This window comes from Andrena cerasifolii, chromosome 2, assembly GCF_050908995.1.
Source record: "Andrena cerasifolii isolate SP2316 chromosome 2, iyAndCera1_principal, whole genome shotgun sequence".
Taxonomy (NCBI): Eukaryota; Metazoa; Arthropoda; class Insecta; order Hymenoptera; family Andrenidae; genus Andrena; species Andrena cerasifolii.
Window position 1 is genome coordinate 6,905,378 of NC_135119.1, and position 15,051 is coordinate 6,920,428.

General features: G+C 46.2%; 1 protein-coding gene across 4 annotated transcripts in view; it reads left to right on the plus strand.

Moving 5' to 3' along the window:
• Positions 1–15,051, plus strand: part of Tet (tet methylcytosine dioxygenase-like) — a 143,649-nt gene that overhangs the window by 87,319 nt on the left and 41,279 nt on the right. Inside the window, exon 1 of one of the 4 annotated variants that reach the window (XM_076830850.1) lies at positions 9,975–10,455. The exons of the other annotated variants lie outside the window; for them this stretch is intronic. The gene's annotated coding sequence lies outside the window, so the exon portion shown is untranslated. Of the gene's footprint in view, positions 1–9,974; positions 10,456–15,051 lie in introns of those variants that run through there. 4 annotated transcript variants of the gene reach the window in all.

Genomic DNA, 15,051 nt, shown 5'->3' on the forward strand with positions numbered 1-15,051 from the left:
AATTTATTTAAAAAAAACTCTTCAAGTTTGTTAAAAAAAAATCCCGAAAATACTTGTGTTTTCAGACCTTGCAGGTAGGCATAACCCCTTAAGTAATTATGCACCAATGTTACCCTGTACTGCCAATGTTCTCCCAGTTTACGGTGCTATTTGAATTTGAGCAACTACTACTTGTAGATTTATAGAACTCATTACTCAGCTCAGCCTTGAAGTGCACTTGTAAGTAGAGTCTTCAGGAACCACGGATTCCTTTATCTTTGATAAGGTAGAGATACTAAGCTTTAACTCTATCATACCAAGATCCATACCTACGCGAGAGTCGCAAATGGTACTCTCCACAGTATGCTCGCAATTAGACACCGAGCTGGCTAGTAATAAAGAATCCTAGCAATCAGGGGCCCAGATAAGAATAAGAAAGAGATCCTGGAAATTGAGGGATGGGGTGAATGGGAAGAGGCCGGTTGGCAGAATGCCTGAGGAGAACTGGATCATTAGCGTGAAACTGAAGAATAGTTGGGACTAAATCGCGATGGCGCGTAAGTGTGCCAGCCGAGAGGACTTTCTAAACTATATACACAGAGGAAGAATCCACCACTGTGTGTACACAGAGCGTTTGAAAGCAATCGAGGACACTCTTCAGGGTCGATTCGCGGCGAATTCGCGTGCCTCCAAACCGTTCGCGTTTCCATAAACGACGCGCCTCTAACATCGCTCGCCATTCTGGCCAGGGGGAGCCTTCCCGATCATCGGCATTTACCTTCGCGCATTATCGGGACGCGCCCATTACGTTGCCCCAACGTCCCCGTCTCTCCCCGGCAAGAATGGCCATTAAACGTTACGCGAGCGAAGTAATAGAACCGTCGCGAACTCCTGCCTATAATTTTCGTTATTAGGATAATTAAGTTCCGCGGCAGCGCAAAATAATCGAGTTAGAACGGACCCGCGACATTATTTATGGGGCCGCTCGCGGCAAACTTTCCACCCATCCTCGCGAGTCATTTTCTTCCACCCCCTCGTCCTCCAACACCCGGCAGCGATTTTTTCTTCACTTCGACGGCCAACTTGCGCGATTAACGAGATTTTAATTACCCCCGAATGCGACGGTAAATCGTCCGACTGCGGTGACTTACTTTGCTCATCGTTGAAAACTGTTGCTCCGGTGGCTTCAACCCTTATATTCTGGAGTCCACGAGACATCCGTGTTCGATCTTTAGTGGTTGTACAATTTCTACATGATTGTCCGTCTTGTGTTTGCTTCAAGTTGGCAAACAATCGTATTTCCCTGAGTATGGGCTAGGTAAGTACCGCGGAGGGCGCCGGCTCGCGGTCACTTTTTTGAAAAGTGGGATGATTAATCGAATGTATGACTAGTGTTCCTTCTCGAGAAATTTTATAATTGCTAGTTTCTTATTTCTCGAGAAATACTATAATTTCTCGAGAAACTTAAGTCTAGGAAAAAAAATTATAAATCTCGTTTATTTTCGTAAATGAATTTATTACTTGTTAATCGCGAACGTGTACATATAACCACATCTACAATTTATAATACATCTTACTAATAACATTAGAACCTACATGAATTCCAATAGAAAATCGCAGCACGGAAGATTCGATATTAATAACTGCTGAAGGTGCCCTTAAATTCTTAGGATCCCAAACCCGAAAATTCAAAAAATTCTGAAACTTTCCGCGTAAGTAGGGGATTTCCTCCTGATTACAACGAAATTTTAGTTTCCTGCCCAAATTCACTCGAAGGGGGTGAAATTAACCCCTGAAAATTCGGCTATTTTCCGAGTTTGTCTTATAACTCGTGAACTGTAAGAGATAGAATAAAAGTTTCAAGTCAAAAGTTACTTCTTTTAATTAGATCTATCATTTGGCGAAGAAATTATTTTGCAGTTCACGAGTTGTAACACAAAATCGGAAAATAACCGGATTTTCGGGGGTCAATTACAACACCCCCTTACAATGAATTTGGGCAGCAAACAAAAATTGCGTTATAATCAGGAGAAAATTCCCTACGTATTCGCAAAGTTTCAGAATTTTTTTAATTTCCGGATTCGGGATCTTCCCTTGTAAGAACTCTTAATTTCTGTGTAACAGTGTGTGCACATAGTCCTGACTGAAATAATAGGGTTTATTATAGCTGGTACATAATAAAACAATTTTACAGAAATTGGGAAACCTTATGTAATGTTTACTGTGTACTTATTTATAATAGTTTTGAATTTTAAACAGTACGTAATTACCTCAGCTTTAACTTCATATATATTTACATTATACCCGTAACCACGCGCAACCCGTTGAACAACAAATTACAAAACGCATTTGAATCTTGCACGTTTGAATCTTAAACAGTTGCCGTCCGTATACTCCCAATATTTAAAAAAAAAATCGAGAGACGGTGCGAGCGCTCCGCGCCGAAGATACTTACCTAGCCCATTCTGTTTATTTTCGTCTTTAAATCCACGGTTTTATTGTGTTGAACAAGTGCAGCTTAAATATCAGACGGTCAATTAATGGAGCACTTTAGAACGTGGAATTGGGGCACGATTTCCGTCCTGGGTCTCGTCTGGGCCTTTCCTTGTCTTATCTAGACTCGTGGATAAGATAATATTGCTCTTATTTTCCACAGCATGAGTTCAAATAAAGATTGTCATTATTCATGTGGGCTGTAAAGTCTTCGATTTCTAACAGCTTCACTCCACATCATTATTCAATAATAATTAACATTTAAAGCGTCTATAGAGCAGTGGCACGTAATTTTATGTCTGAATAGTCATGCGCATTCTCGTGTTCTATAAATAAATAAATTAAATAAATAAATAAATAAATAAATTAAATAAATTAATTAATTAAATAAATAATTAAATTAAATAAATAAATAAATAAATTAAATAAATAAGTAAATTAAATAAATAAATAAATGAGATTTCTATTTACATTCGTATACAGTGTGGGTGCCAAATTAGAATAAAACAGACGTTACAAAAATATGTACAAAATGGGTAATAATTTTCTCATTCCACGACTTTGTTTTCTAGAAAATGAAATATGTAAATTTTATTTTTGAGAAAATGGTCCTGGGACGGGACATTATTATTCCGCCTGAAATATAATGCAGGATGATCGATGCAGTTCGCAGTAACATGACGTTACGATTTCTCCCCGGTTATCAGTGGGCTCCACAAACGACACGAATAAATATTTGCCCCGCGATATAACGGCAAACATGCCACGTTATGTTTAGATTATTACATAAACCCCGCTCTCCCCCTTCGCGACAGGTAACTTATATAAAAACACGCCTAGCAGAGCACGTGATTCCGTCCCTCGATTGCATAAGCTGCACTCCAGCGTTTTACAAAATATTACATTACACGTTTAACGGAGACAAAAGCGACTGTCCTTAAATTCGATTCCATTATCTCGCTCTGATAAAACACAATGATATCCCTCGCTAGAAAGAATCGTTGGAGCCAGCTTCGTCGAGTCACATTAGCTCGATGCTTTCCAAAGTCGCTTATCTAAAAAACGAAGGCTCGGGTGAACAAATTTGGCTTTATACTTTTGATGCATTTTCAGACGAAGAATCTTCTTCCTCTGGGTCATGTCCTGTAGACTCTCAGACAACTAAACGACCATTAATCCTTCGTGGTCTTAATCCTTAATCTTTTTCCTCTTAGCCAATATTTCTGTAGGTACATTTTTAGACCTTAATATTAAAATTTAAAAATTGAGCGAATCTACAACTACTCTTTCAACTACAATTTTCATCGAGCCAAAATTTACATTTCTAGAAAAAGACTATTAGAGCAATACGAATATGCGATGATCGCTGAAAAGTTAAAAGCTTCGAAAATACGAAAATGGTAATTAAAACATGACGCTGCTTTGCAGTGCACCGCGAGATGTAGCCACGAAGAGTCAAAAGTATCTAAGATCTCTAGTATCTTCGGCTGAGGAGCAGCGTAATTAAAATTCTCCCCTCCAAACTGAGACGATCCCCAAGAAGTCGCGATTTTAATTTCGAATCGCCGGCGAATTTCAACTCTATTCTCCTTACTCCTCGGAATCTTTAAGCACTTACCGAAAGCCGCGCGCCCAGATGCCTCGTCAATGGAACGGAGCAAACAAAAGTCGATACCTGAAAGCTGACGAACACGCTCGATTAGGTCGCTGGAGCGTCGAGCAAACACCGCGGGGGGATTGGCGAAGGATACCGAGCCGTTCCGTGGCTCCGCGGGCGAATCGTGCAGGAACGCATGTGTGTGCTGAGCCGTCGTAGAGGCTCGATAAACCATCGATCGAGGAAACTGGCGATTTCGAGCTGCGATGCCGCAATGAATCATGGGGACGGGGAAACACGAGCACCTGGCGAGCCTCGCGCGTATGCAATCGGATCGAAAGTGAAATCTTTATTTCCCGAGGGAGCAGGAACTTCCGCCGTGAGTCACGTCTGCGTCACCCGGGAGGAATACCGGAGGACAAAGTGCAGGGAACGCGAAGCTGACGATTAGTCGGAACGAAGGATTTTGACCACTGAAGGTTGCTTCCTCGAGAAGGAGTCACGCGTCACCCTTCTGTGCCTTTCTATCGTTTCGTTAGATGACATAGATGTTGATATACCAAGCCGACAATTCGAGGTGTCTGTGCCTGACGCCCTGCGCACGTTGCCAGCCAACAAGCTACCGCGAGCGTCGCGTTAAGCGACCGAGGAAGCCAGCAATTGAGCGAACCTCGAAGGGCAACCGCGATTACCCTGAGTGGCAGGAGCGATTTGGCAAACGCGGAAGCACGGTCGCAGAGGCGGGCTTGCGCCAGGGGTTCCTTGAAAGGAACGGTGGCGGCGTGGACAGGGGCAAGCTTCCGGGGGAGGTCAGAAGGGGCGTATATATTCAGGGTGGGTAACGGGGCCAGCAACAAGTTGCTGCGACGTTAATAAACGAACCCTCGAGGAACCATCCTCGCCCTCCTGTTAGACAACCGCCCGCGACCTCCGGACCCCGTTCCGGCCGTGCCCTGTTTCCTCGATTCAAAGACGATCCAACCCGGGAAGCGGGCCAAGCTCTCCGTGAAGCACACCCGCCTGCCGCGGCGGGGGGTGAGCCTCCTCCGGGAAAAATTGCTGGGGCGAGCCAGCGGAGCGTCAGGGAATCGCAACGTAACTCGGTGAGCCGTGGAAGGGGAACGAAGGAAAGTTACACGGCTAATTGACCGTTATAGCGCGATCGCTGATGCAATCGAGCTGCCTTGATGAGCTGGAACAATTAAAATATCGATGTCGTGATAGGGGTGGAATGGAGAGTAAGTAGGTGGTTCTTTTTTGCTCACGGGTGTTGTTTTGTTTGCGGGTCGCGCGCGCTGCAGTCGGCGCTGGGTTGTCTGACCAGTTGACGTTCACAGGGGGTTCATTCCACGCGTAGTCGGACAATTTTCGGAGTAACATTTCGGATTTTGGCGCAACTTGGATATGTTGTAGTCTTTAGGGGTATATAAACATATGTAGAAGGATTTTTCGAAATGTCAAAAATTGTGGATGTTACAGCGTATGTGAAATATAGTGTTTACTATTTTTCCAAAAATTATAACTGTTGAACTAATAAACTGATAAAAATCACCTTTTCGGTGCTTACGGTGCAGATATAAGAGTATCTAATAAAAATTATTTCACTTAATAAAAACGAATATTTCAGCATTTATTTAGTAATTGTTCTAAACAAATGCAATTTTATAGTTGGAGGCACCTTTTTAAAAATTTGGGAAAAATAGGAGGATAAAGCCCTGCTTTTCCTCTTTATGGACATGTTCTGAAAAACGTGGACGTTTTAAAATTGGCCAAATGGAATGTTATATATTTGATTACCCAATATGAAAGCGAGTGCCAAGACAAATTCAACCATATGGTATACTATGGCCTTCAAGGCCACACAAGGTTAGGAATGAAAGGAAGAAACTCAATCTACTAGATAGATAGTTCAATATATTTACTTCAAACCTTGCAGCGGTCCTCATTAATACCCTGTATAAAAGTGGCAGGTATAGCCGCTTGGCCGCTGCGAGGCCCGGTGTGCTTTGACGCAGCGTTGCATTCAATTAATTTTTATTTCGCCAATTTTAAAACGTCCACGTTTTTCAAAACATGTCCATAAAGAGGAAAAACAGGGCTTTATCCTCCTATTTTTCCGAATTTTTAAAAAGGTGCCTTCACCTATAAAGTTGCATTTGTTTAGAACAATTACTAAATAAATGGTCCAATATTCGTTTTTATTAAGTGAAATAATTTTTATTAGGTGCTCTTATATCTGTACTGTAAGCACCCAAAAGGTGATTTTTATCAGTTTATTAGTTGAACAGTTATAATTTTTAGAAAAATAGTAAACACTATATTTCAAAAAGCTGTAATCCATCCACAATTTTTGACATTTCGAAAAATCCTTCGAGATATGTTTGTATACCCCTAAAGACTACAACATATCCAAGTTGCGCCAAAATCCGCAATGTTACTCCGAAAAGTGTCCGACTTCGCGTGGAATGACCCAGGGGGCGACGCAGGCTTATGTCGCTTTCATCAACGCGAGTGTTTCTCTTTTTTGGGAATGGAGCTTAATGAATGCGGTGGGTGGATAAGTAGCGGTGTATCTTTCGGGCACTGATGAGGGTTTGATTGTTCCGAAAACTGGAGAGCTTCTATTTAACATGTTACCATCTTTGTCCCTACGTTTGGACTATACATTTCTGGCATCGAGACCAGAAACGGAGCAGCACGCATTTTTTACGAAATTGAGTTAGTATAATGTATTCCAATAGGTTGTACTAGTCATAAATAGGAGAGATTAAATTTTTTTTATACGAGTTAGTCCGTTTTTGCTCTCAACGTCTCATTTATTCTACTATGCAGCTGGATGCCTCAGGCAGTAGCAACTAGGGTCACGTTCAACACCTTATTTCGCCATCTCCCTCGTGATCGCCGTCGCTGGAGTACTACAATCTCGATACCTACGCTGAATAGCGAGGAATCGTGCCTCGTTCGATCGCGACCGTCGAAAAGAATTTAAATCGAACGTGGACCCTTTGTCGCGGCCACGGGCGTCGCTATAGCTACCTGCCGGTGGTGGCCGTCGTCGTCGGCGGCGACGACAATGCCGTGGAACAGAGACAGAGTGCTGCGGCAGCGACGAAGGTGGAGGAGAGAGTTTCGAGCGCCGCGTCATATTAACTGGAGGTGGCTGCACCACTGCTAGCGGGGGGAATTGTCGGGGGCGTTGGGGGCCCAGGGGGGTCTACCTGACTCGGAACAGGGGAACGTTCCGTGTATCGGAAGAAACGAAAAGCAGGGGCGACGGGCGGGCGTGGAACGGTAGCGTTGCAGAGGCAGCTAGCGATGGGACTGATTCAGTGACCGCTCAGGAATTTCTTATCTCCGCTGGCTCTGATAACTGCCGGTTCAGTTGAAGCCGGACTTATGAGTCAGAGGCGAACGAGTGCGTTACGGGAACTCTCGGAATGGGGAATTGTGGAGGATTCTCGAGAAACGAGGATAGGAATGGAATATCAGTCGAGGGAATGTCTTTTACCTCTACGAAGTACAGTGGCTCGCGGCCATAATTCGTACACACTTTAAAATCGCATAACATTTTTAAAATTGGTCCAAACGACTTGAGTTTTTTTGAGAAGCTAGAAGGATTAGTTTGCTAAGTGACATGTTTCATCGTTTTGAAAAAGAATGCAATTGGCCGGAGTAGCAACAAAAATAGTAAAGGTCGTTTCTTAAACTTTTCTGAGCCTGTAACGAAAATCCAAAAATCGTTTGTAGATTAATTTCATAAAAATCGGTTAACGTTGCTCTGAGCTATAATCGCTTAAAGGTCGCGGAATAAGGTCGAGAATCGCTGATTTTGGGAATTTCCGCGATTCTCGACCTTATTCTGCGAATCACGTCACTTGGCAAACTAATCCTTCTAGCTGCTAAACAAAAACTCAAGTTGTTTGGACCAATTTTAAAAATGTTATGCTATTCTAAAGAGTGTACGATTATGGTTGCGAGCCAGTGCACATTCTTAAAGGTGCAAATCCACGGTGAGACAAAAATATCGTGTCTCACGTGAGACTTTAATTTCGTGAGACAATTATTACCTTGTTTTAAATTACTTTGTCATCGGTTCCATGAAATTCGACTCTCGCGAGACAAGTTTCATGATGAAATATTTCCAAAAATCTTATCTGTCGCGACTATTTCCGTTATTTGCATTTAGTTGCCACTGAGATTTTTCTCTCGTGATAGAAAACTCGTGGATTCGCACGTTTAGATCTGCAATGCGGTTACGATACTCCCGAGGATCTGCCATCACTTAAACTCCTCTTCAGTCCCAATAATCAAGCCGACTGTCCACTGCCTACATCCCCGAAATCCCACTAGCGCGTAGCATAGAGTTACTAACACCCGCACAGCTATCAGAAGCCAGGAGACGCATTTCACCGTGCACCTCTGGGTTCTAAGCACTCGAAGCGTCGGTGAGCAATGAAGCTCGTCCAGTACCAGCTCACTGGTGCAACCTGATGGAAAATGAGCAGGTACTTTCTACAGGGAGCATCGATACAGTTGGCGAGAGGGCATCGTTTCCATCGCTAGGGCTCCACGTTGGTGCGCCTGGTGGGGGGGTCTCGGGGCGAGGGGGTGAGCACGCGAAGGGGAAGAGAGAGGATGGAGAGCGGGAGGGAGAGAGAGGGCCACCGCGACGCGTAGGAGTACGGGCGAAGGGCGGCGATGGCGAACGAAGGGAAGACAAAAAGGGACGGAGGCGAAGGAAAGGGGGAGGTGGAGGAGGAGAGTGGGAGAAATGGGAATACTGAGAACGAGATGGAACGAGAGATCGAAACCGGGGGGGGAGGAAAAGCGGAGGAATGAATCAGGGACGGACGGAGACGGAGGCGCACGACGAAAGAGAGACGGAGGGAGGGGGGGAGTGACAGGAGGGAGAACAGAAGGGGAAAGCGGATCAGCACGAAAAGACACGAGCGTTTCCGAGCGGCGCGTGACGAGGAGCCGCGACGAAGAAACAGCGGGGGCTTGACGTTGTTGGCTGACTTTGGAGCGACAGTATGGGCGAACGAACGCTGCCAGACCGAGTTTCTGGCCATTAACCCTTCCGATGCCAGAGATTCGAGCGTGCCGCGCGTCGTGTGCGGGAATCCTCGTATCGTGCTCCTCAAGCATGCTTGTGAAACGCGCTTAGGCGTTCGCAGCACGGACCGCGCCAAACTGAACTTAGTCATCTAAATCCACGTACACCCAAAGAAACTTGCAACTCATTGTCATACTGGGAGCAGAGAACTCCCGGAGAATTCCGGTGGAGCAGAGAAGAAGAAACTCCGAAGAAAGATTATCCTATAAGAAGAGCAAGAAATCCCGATTTCTCCAAACCTCCTCTCCGTCCTTCATACCTCGCTGTCCGTTCCCGCGGGACACCTCGACTCCTCGGGGTGATCGTACCCGTCAGCGACGGATCTCTCCTTCGTCCACCCCCCGCTCTTAGCGGGGTGTGGCGGTTTTCGAGACTCGCGACCACGATCAGTCCGCGCGGGCCGGTTTTAATGGCTCGCGACAGGCTGTTACGGGGTGTTATGACACCGCGGGACCAGTGTCGTCGGAATTCGTGATAGCGCGCCGCGATAAACGCGACAGAGGTACGTGCATACCCACGCAGCCGGGCTGGAGGAGGACGGCTGGAAGCTACAGTTGCGCCGAGGTGAGCGACGGAGGGGGTGTGTAGGGAAAGTGTACGCGGGGTACCAGCGCGCGCGCGGACGTCGCGCAGCAGAGGCTTGCGGGAGAGCGCGGAGTATATACCCGCGCGCGTATTCACACAGAAGCGAGAAGCGGCCGAGAGACAGCGGCGGGTGGTGGGAGAAGTAGCGGCGGAGGGACGCGGTAGCGGCAGCCATAGGTCGCGAGGGGGGAGTATAGAGCGCGGTAGAAGGAGAGACGGCGCGCAGGGTGGGAGGACTGGCGAGGAGGACCGCAGAGGGCGGAGAAGCGTCCCACGGGAGTTTTTCGGCGGATCGCTGCGCGACTAGTGTGATCTCTCGCGAGTAGTGGACTCGATCGATCTTATTGACGCGGCAGAGCGAGCAGAACGAACGAACGAACGAACGAACCGGACGGACACGTCGACGAAGCCCAGTCAGTGCACGGTGAGCTCCGCTCGGAGGTTCTTCTTTGGTGTTCGAGCCGTGTCCCTCTCGGAGCCAAGGATCTCGGTAAACGGCGCGGCGCCGACGATTAAACGAGTCACGCGACGCCGAGGACTCTCCGCGACGGTGGTGCTGGATCGTAGGGAACGAAACGAACGCGCTCGTGCTTCTTTAGTGCTTGTGGTGCTCAGAGTTGGAGTTGCCGAGAGTTCTCACCTTGGAGGATACCGGAGTGAGACCGGAGCGGCACGTCGGTACAGAGTGAGTCTTTTTCAACGATAATCCCCTCGGGTGCCCGCGGTCCTCCCGCTACTCGGGGCCAGACGCGCGAGGCCCTCGATACCGATTCTAATCGCGGGGCCGCCCGGCCGCAACGCTCTCGCGGAACACGGTGCCGCGGAGGGACGCGGAGCAGCGGCGTTCGAAACGGCGGGAGGCCTTGGGGATCCTCAAGGCAACCTAGAGAGATGGTAGACGCGCGATAAACCTTCGCGGTGGCTATGTCCATGCCTTTTCCATCGATTCGTACCGGCGGAACGTAGGCGATCGACGCGAATTCGAGCCGATCCTCTTTCGTACTCCGATTGCTCGCCCCTCGCCGTTGATTGAGCGATCGTTTTAGCTTCTCCACTCCTGCCGAGTCGGTTACTCCAGCGCTCCACTGCCGCGAGCTAATATTCCAGCGAACCCTCCTCGCTATGAACTCGTTGCTTCTGTTCCTCGATCGAGGCGGTCGTTTTCTCGCGAAGCAGTCAGTGAAATCTCTTCGCACTTTCATTCTCGCTCGGTCTGTTCTTTTCTTTCTTCAGTAGAACGATACATACCCACTTCACTTCCCGGGCTCGCGAGTCAGGTAGTCGAACGCTCCAATGCCCGCGAGCAATCGACGAGAAGCGACCTATTAAATTTTTCTATTTTAATCCAGCGCTTCTATTTCTGGTCGGAGTGATCGATCGCCGCATAGATTCCCGCTAATTCTCTCGTTACGTTCGCGCGCTTTCAACTAAAACAAATATCCCGTCCGGGGCCGTTAAAAATGTCTGTCTAAACACGATTAAAAGCGCATCGACTCGTCCCGCCCACGCTGAGTCCTGCACAGCACGTAATACAATGGCCACTGTGATCGGTCAACTTTCTCGGCCCGACTCTTCCCGCTCGGTACAAAGCCACTTCTACCGAACGAATTAACACGTAGCCGCGCGGTTAACAAATCGACCCTTAAACGCGCCATTCAGTCTGGCTCTGTACGAACCCTGAATAGAAACACCTCCCCCCCCCGAAACCGAGCCTGTTTCAAAACACTTTCCATTTAAAACGAATTACAAGTCACCTCCAGCCGGCCGCTCCACGGATTAAAAGCTGCGCAGCGGCCGATCCGCGGGACTCCTTAACTGGCCCACGCCAGCGTCGAGTCGTGTTTACGAGCAGGCTGCGTCGCAAAACAAGCGACTCGGTTGCTGCCCGGTTTCTATGAGAAAATTACGTAACCAAGTCCTTGACGACTGCGTCTGCTGGGCCCTTTTTTTCCTCCCCACCAAGGACCAACGCCGAGCGCGGAACAACGCCGGAGTTCACCAGCCACGCTGGTTACGCAATCGTTCTACGTGTCTATCGCGCTCGATGGAATTCAGGTCAAGCGTCGTGTCCTATGCCGCAGCTAGTTCGTCCCGCGAGCGAGATTCACCGTCGCTAGAGCCTCGACGGTTTCTCCATTTCTCGTAGACCAATCGCTGGGTAGAATTGGAAAACGGATCCTCGACGGTGGCAACGACCAAAGCCGCGCGCGGCGGTGTCGTCTTGCCTGCCGTTTGCAGTCGTCAGCCGCGATCGATTTAGATGACTGTCTCGCGTGGGACGGGCTATTAATACAACACCCCCTTCTGGCGAAGGTATTTCGATGAAGCGTGTAAGGGCAGATACGACGACGCTACTCGCGAGGGGCGCGAGATTTTGCCAGCCGACGAAAGAGGAGGGGCTCGACGTTTTCGCGCGGATAAGAGCCAGGCCCGCGAGTCCCGCGCGGACGTCAGATCCTCCGCTCGGCTTCGAGTCATCGAGAGTGGAACGGCCAGCGGTCATTGGCCACGCGTACCACCACGTGGGTTGACAGATTTTCATTCAAGGTCCCCTTGCCTAGAAATAGCCGGTCAACGAGGTGGCCCGAGTGAATGGACCGCTGGTCCCAAGCCCGAATTTTCAATTCCGCGGGTTTCTGTTGGTGGCAGGGAAATTGGCAGGATTTCGGAGATAACGGTTTAATTTGCGGTCTGATTTGGGCGCCCCGAGTGGGACCACTTTAAATCGAAGCGGAGGCTTCGCGTTCCGAGCTGATTCAATTTTCTGGATTCTGGATTCTTCGATTTTACTTTCGGGGAGCTTGAATAGTTACTGGGAAGTACTTGAATAGTGCTGCTAACTAAGTAGCTGCGAGCGAGGGTGGAATGATTTCAAGTGGATAGAGATTAACAAGGGTAGAAATTTATTTATCTTAAGGAGTTACCTACCGTCTTTGGGAATTTATTTCAGAAAGTACATGCGTAGTTTTGTGCAATGGTTTTTGTATTCAGATGACGGACACTTTAACTGGTTGTTATATTATGTTTTGGTATAAAAATATTCAGTTATTGCGCAATTACGACTGATTTCCCGGAACTGTTTTTAGAAACAAGTTTCGCGATGACCAATATTATTCGGAACTGGATTATCTGAAATAAAAAACGAGAAGATTTAGTTAGTACAGTAGTTTATCTAATCCTTAATCGTTTCGTTTTATAAAATATTAATCTGGGACAAAATGGCAGGTGTTTAAAGTGAAATGATCGATTTTCGTGGGAAAAACACTTATTTTACATCTGTAAAATAAAAACTGTGTATTGGAAAAGCAAATGCTTCGATTAAAGACTAGATTTGAATGTCTAGAAGAAACCTACAAAGTTTCAGAAAGATTGGTGAAGCGGTTTTGGAGAAATCGTGGTCACCGGTCTAAAAACAGCTTCCGGGAAATCAGTTGTAATTTTGCAATAACTAAATATTTTTTCACCAAAACATAATATATAATAACCTGTTAAAGCGTCCCTCATCTGAATACAAAAACCATTGCATAAAAATATGCATGCACTTTCTGAAATAAATTCCCAAAGAATCGATTCTTTTTCTACCTCCTGACGGTAGGTAACCCTTTAAGGGGGTATTCTCGTTTAGAGGGAGAATCCTCTATTCTCTTTAGGGACGACCCTAAAAAAACTACGCAATTTTTACCGATAAGCATTATCCACGCGTATTTACGTTGTAAACAAAGTTCAGTCATACATAATAATAATTAATGAAGGGTTTTTCTCAAAACGATGTTTTTCATGACGGTGCGCACGATATCTCAACTTCTAGTGGGCCAATCTGGTCCATCTTTTTCGTACACCTTCAGAAAACATATAATTCTAGTCGGTAGCAGAATCAAGGCGAAATACCTGTTCTTTCCCCACAAATTTAAGGCCGTTTAAAGACGAAAAAAATCCGGAAAAGATGAGTTTTAAATTCAAAGTCCCGCCAGTTTGGGAATTTTTAATTTTTCTTCGTTAATCTGCTACCAGCTATAGCCGCACTCTTACTGATTAAGAATCCTTTTGGTTTATTGTTTTGGATTAATTATTATTATACATGTCTAATACCCCCGTAAGCGGGTATACCCGTTTGAACTCGAGGAAAATTTGTACGTTTTGTGGATTTTTTTGCAAGTCAACGGCTCGATGAATATTTCCCGTTTTTTTACTATCTTTACATAGTATTATGAACTACTTAAAGAAAAAGTTTCAGTTAAAAAACTATTGTCTTTCGGAAGTTATGCATACATATACGAAAGTCTCTCGATTTTAGACGGTTAAACGGTATTCCTGAAAACAGCTGTATGTCGTGTCTGAAAACAAACACAATAAAATCTTCTTATAAAGTACGTCAATACCTATCGTCCAACAGGGCCGATTTTGAAAATTTTGAAAAATAAAGAAATGGTGAGAGATCAAAGATAACGTTACATTTTTCTAAGAGAAAAGGCCACCTCTTTTCTTTATACATAATAAACGGGTAATCGGAATAAAAAAAGCTCTCTTTGGACGACGTGGAATCTTATTACGATCCTGCATGCAAAATTGGACGTGTATAGGTTGAACGTAGCGCGAGTTTTTAGGCCCACCGTTTAGCCGCCTAAAATCGAAAGACTTTCGGATATGTATACATAACTTCCGAAAAACAATAGTCTCTTACCTGAAACTTTTTTTTTAAGTAGTTCATAATGCTATGTAAAGACAGTAAAAAACCGGGAAATCTTCATCGAGCCGTTGACTTGCAAAAAAATCCACAAAATGTACAGATTTTCCGAGGGTTCAAACGGGTGTACCCCCTTAACACGAATACAGAAACGAACGAGAAAGTTCAGCGTTGGCTAACACTGACCAACATGGCGACGAAGGTGTTAATCGCGTCACGTGTTCCCAAACAGCACACGTAATCCTCGCGCACAACTGATAATTCCAAAACAAACAGAATTTATCTGCCGTCAAAACGCTTTCATTCCTTACCCTCGCACTCTTCACAGAATTATTCTCACAAAACCGAGACACGAAAACCAGAAGCCCGCTCCTCTGAATGCTCCGCGAAAGCCAGACAGGCGCCCGCAGGGGTATCGACGCGGCGCGATAATCAAAACGAAACTGAGCGCGAGGTAAATCCACGAACAAACTGCGCCACCAATATAGCACGCAAAAGAGGAGCGCCGAGGACGCTTGAATCGAAAAAAAAAACAAAAAAAAAAATCAGGTCGCCGGGACCTAGTGGCGGCCGATCGAAAGTAGAATTCCACGTTCG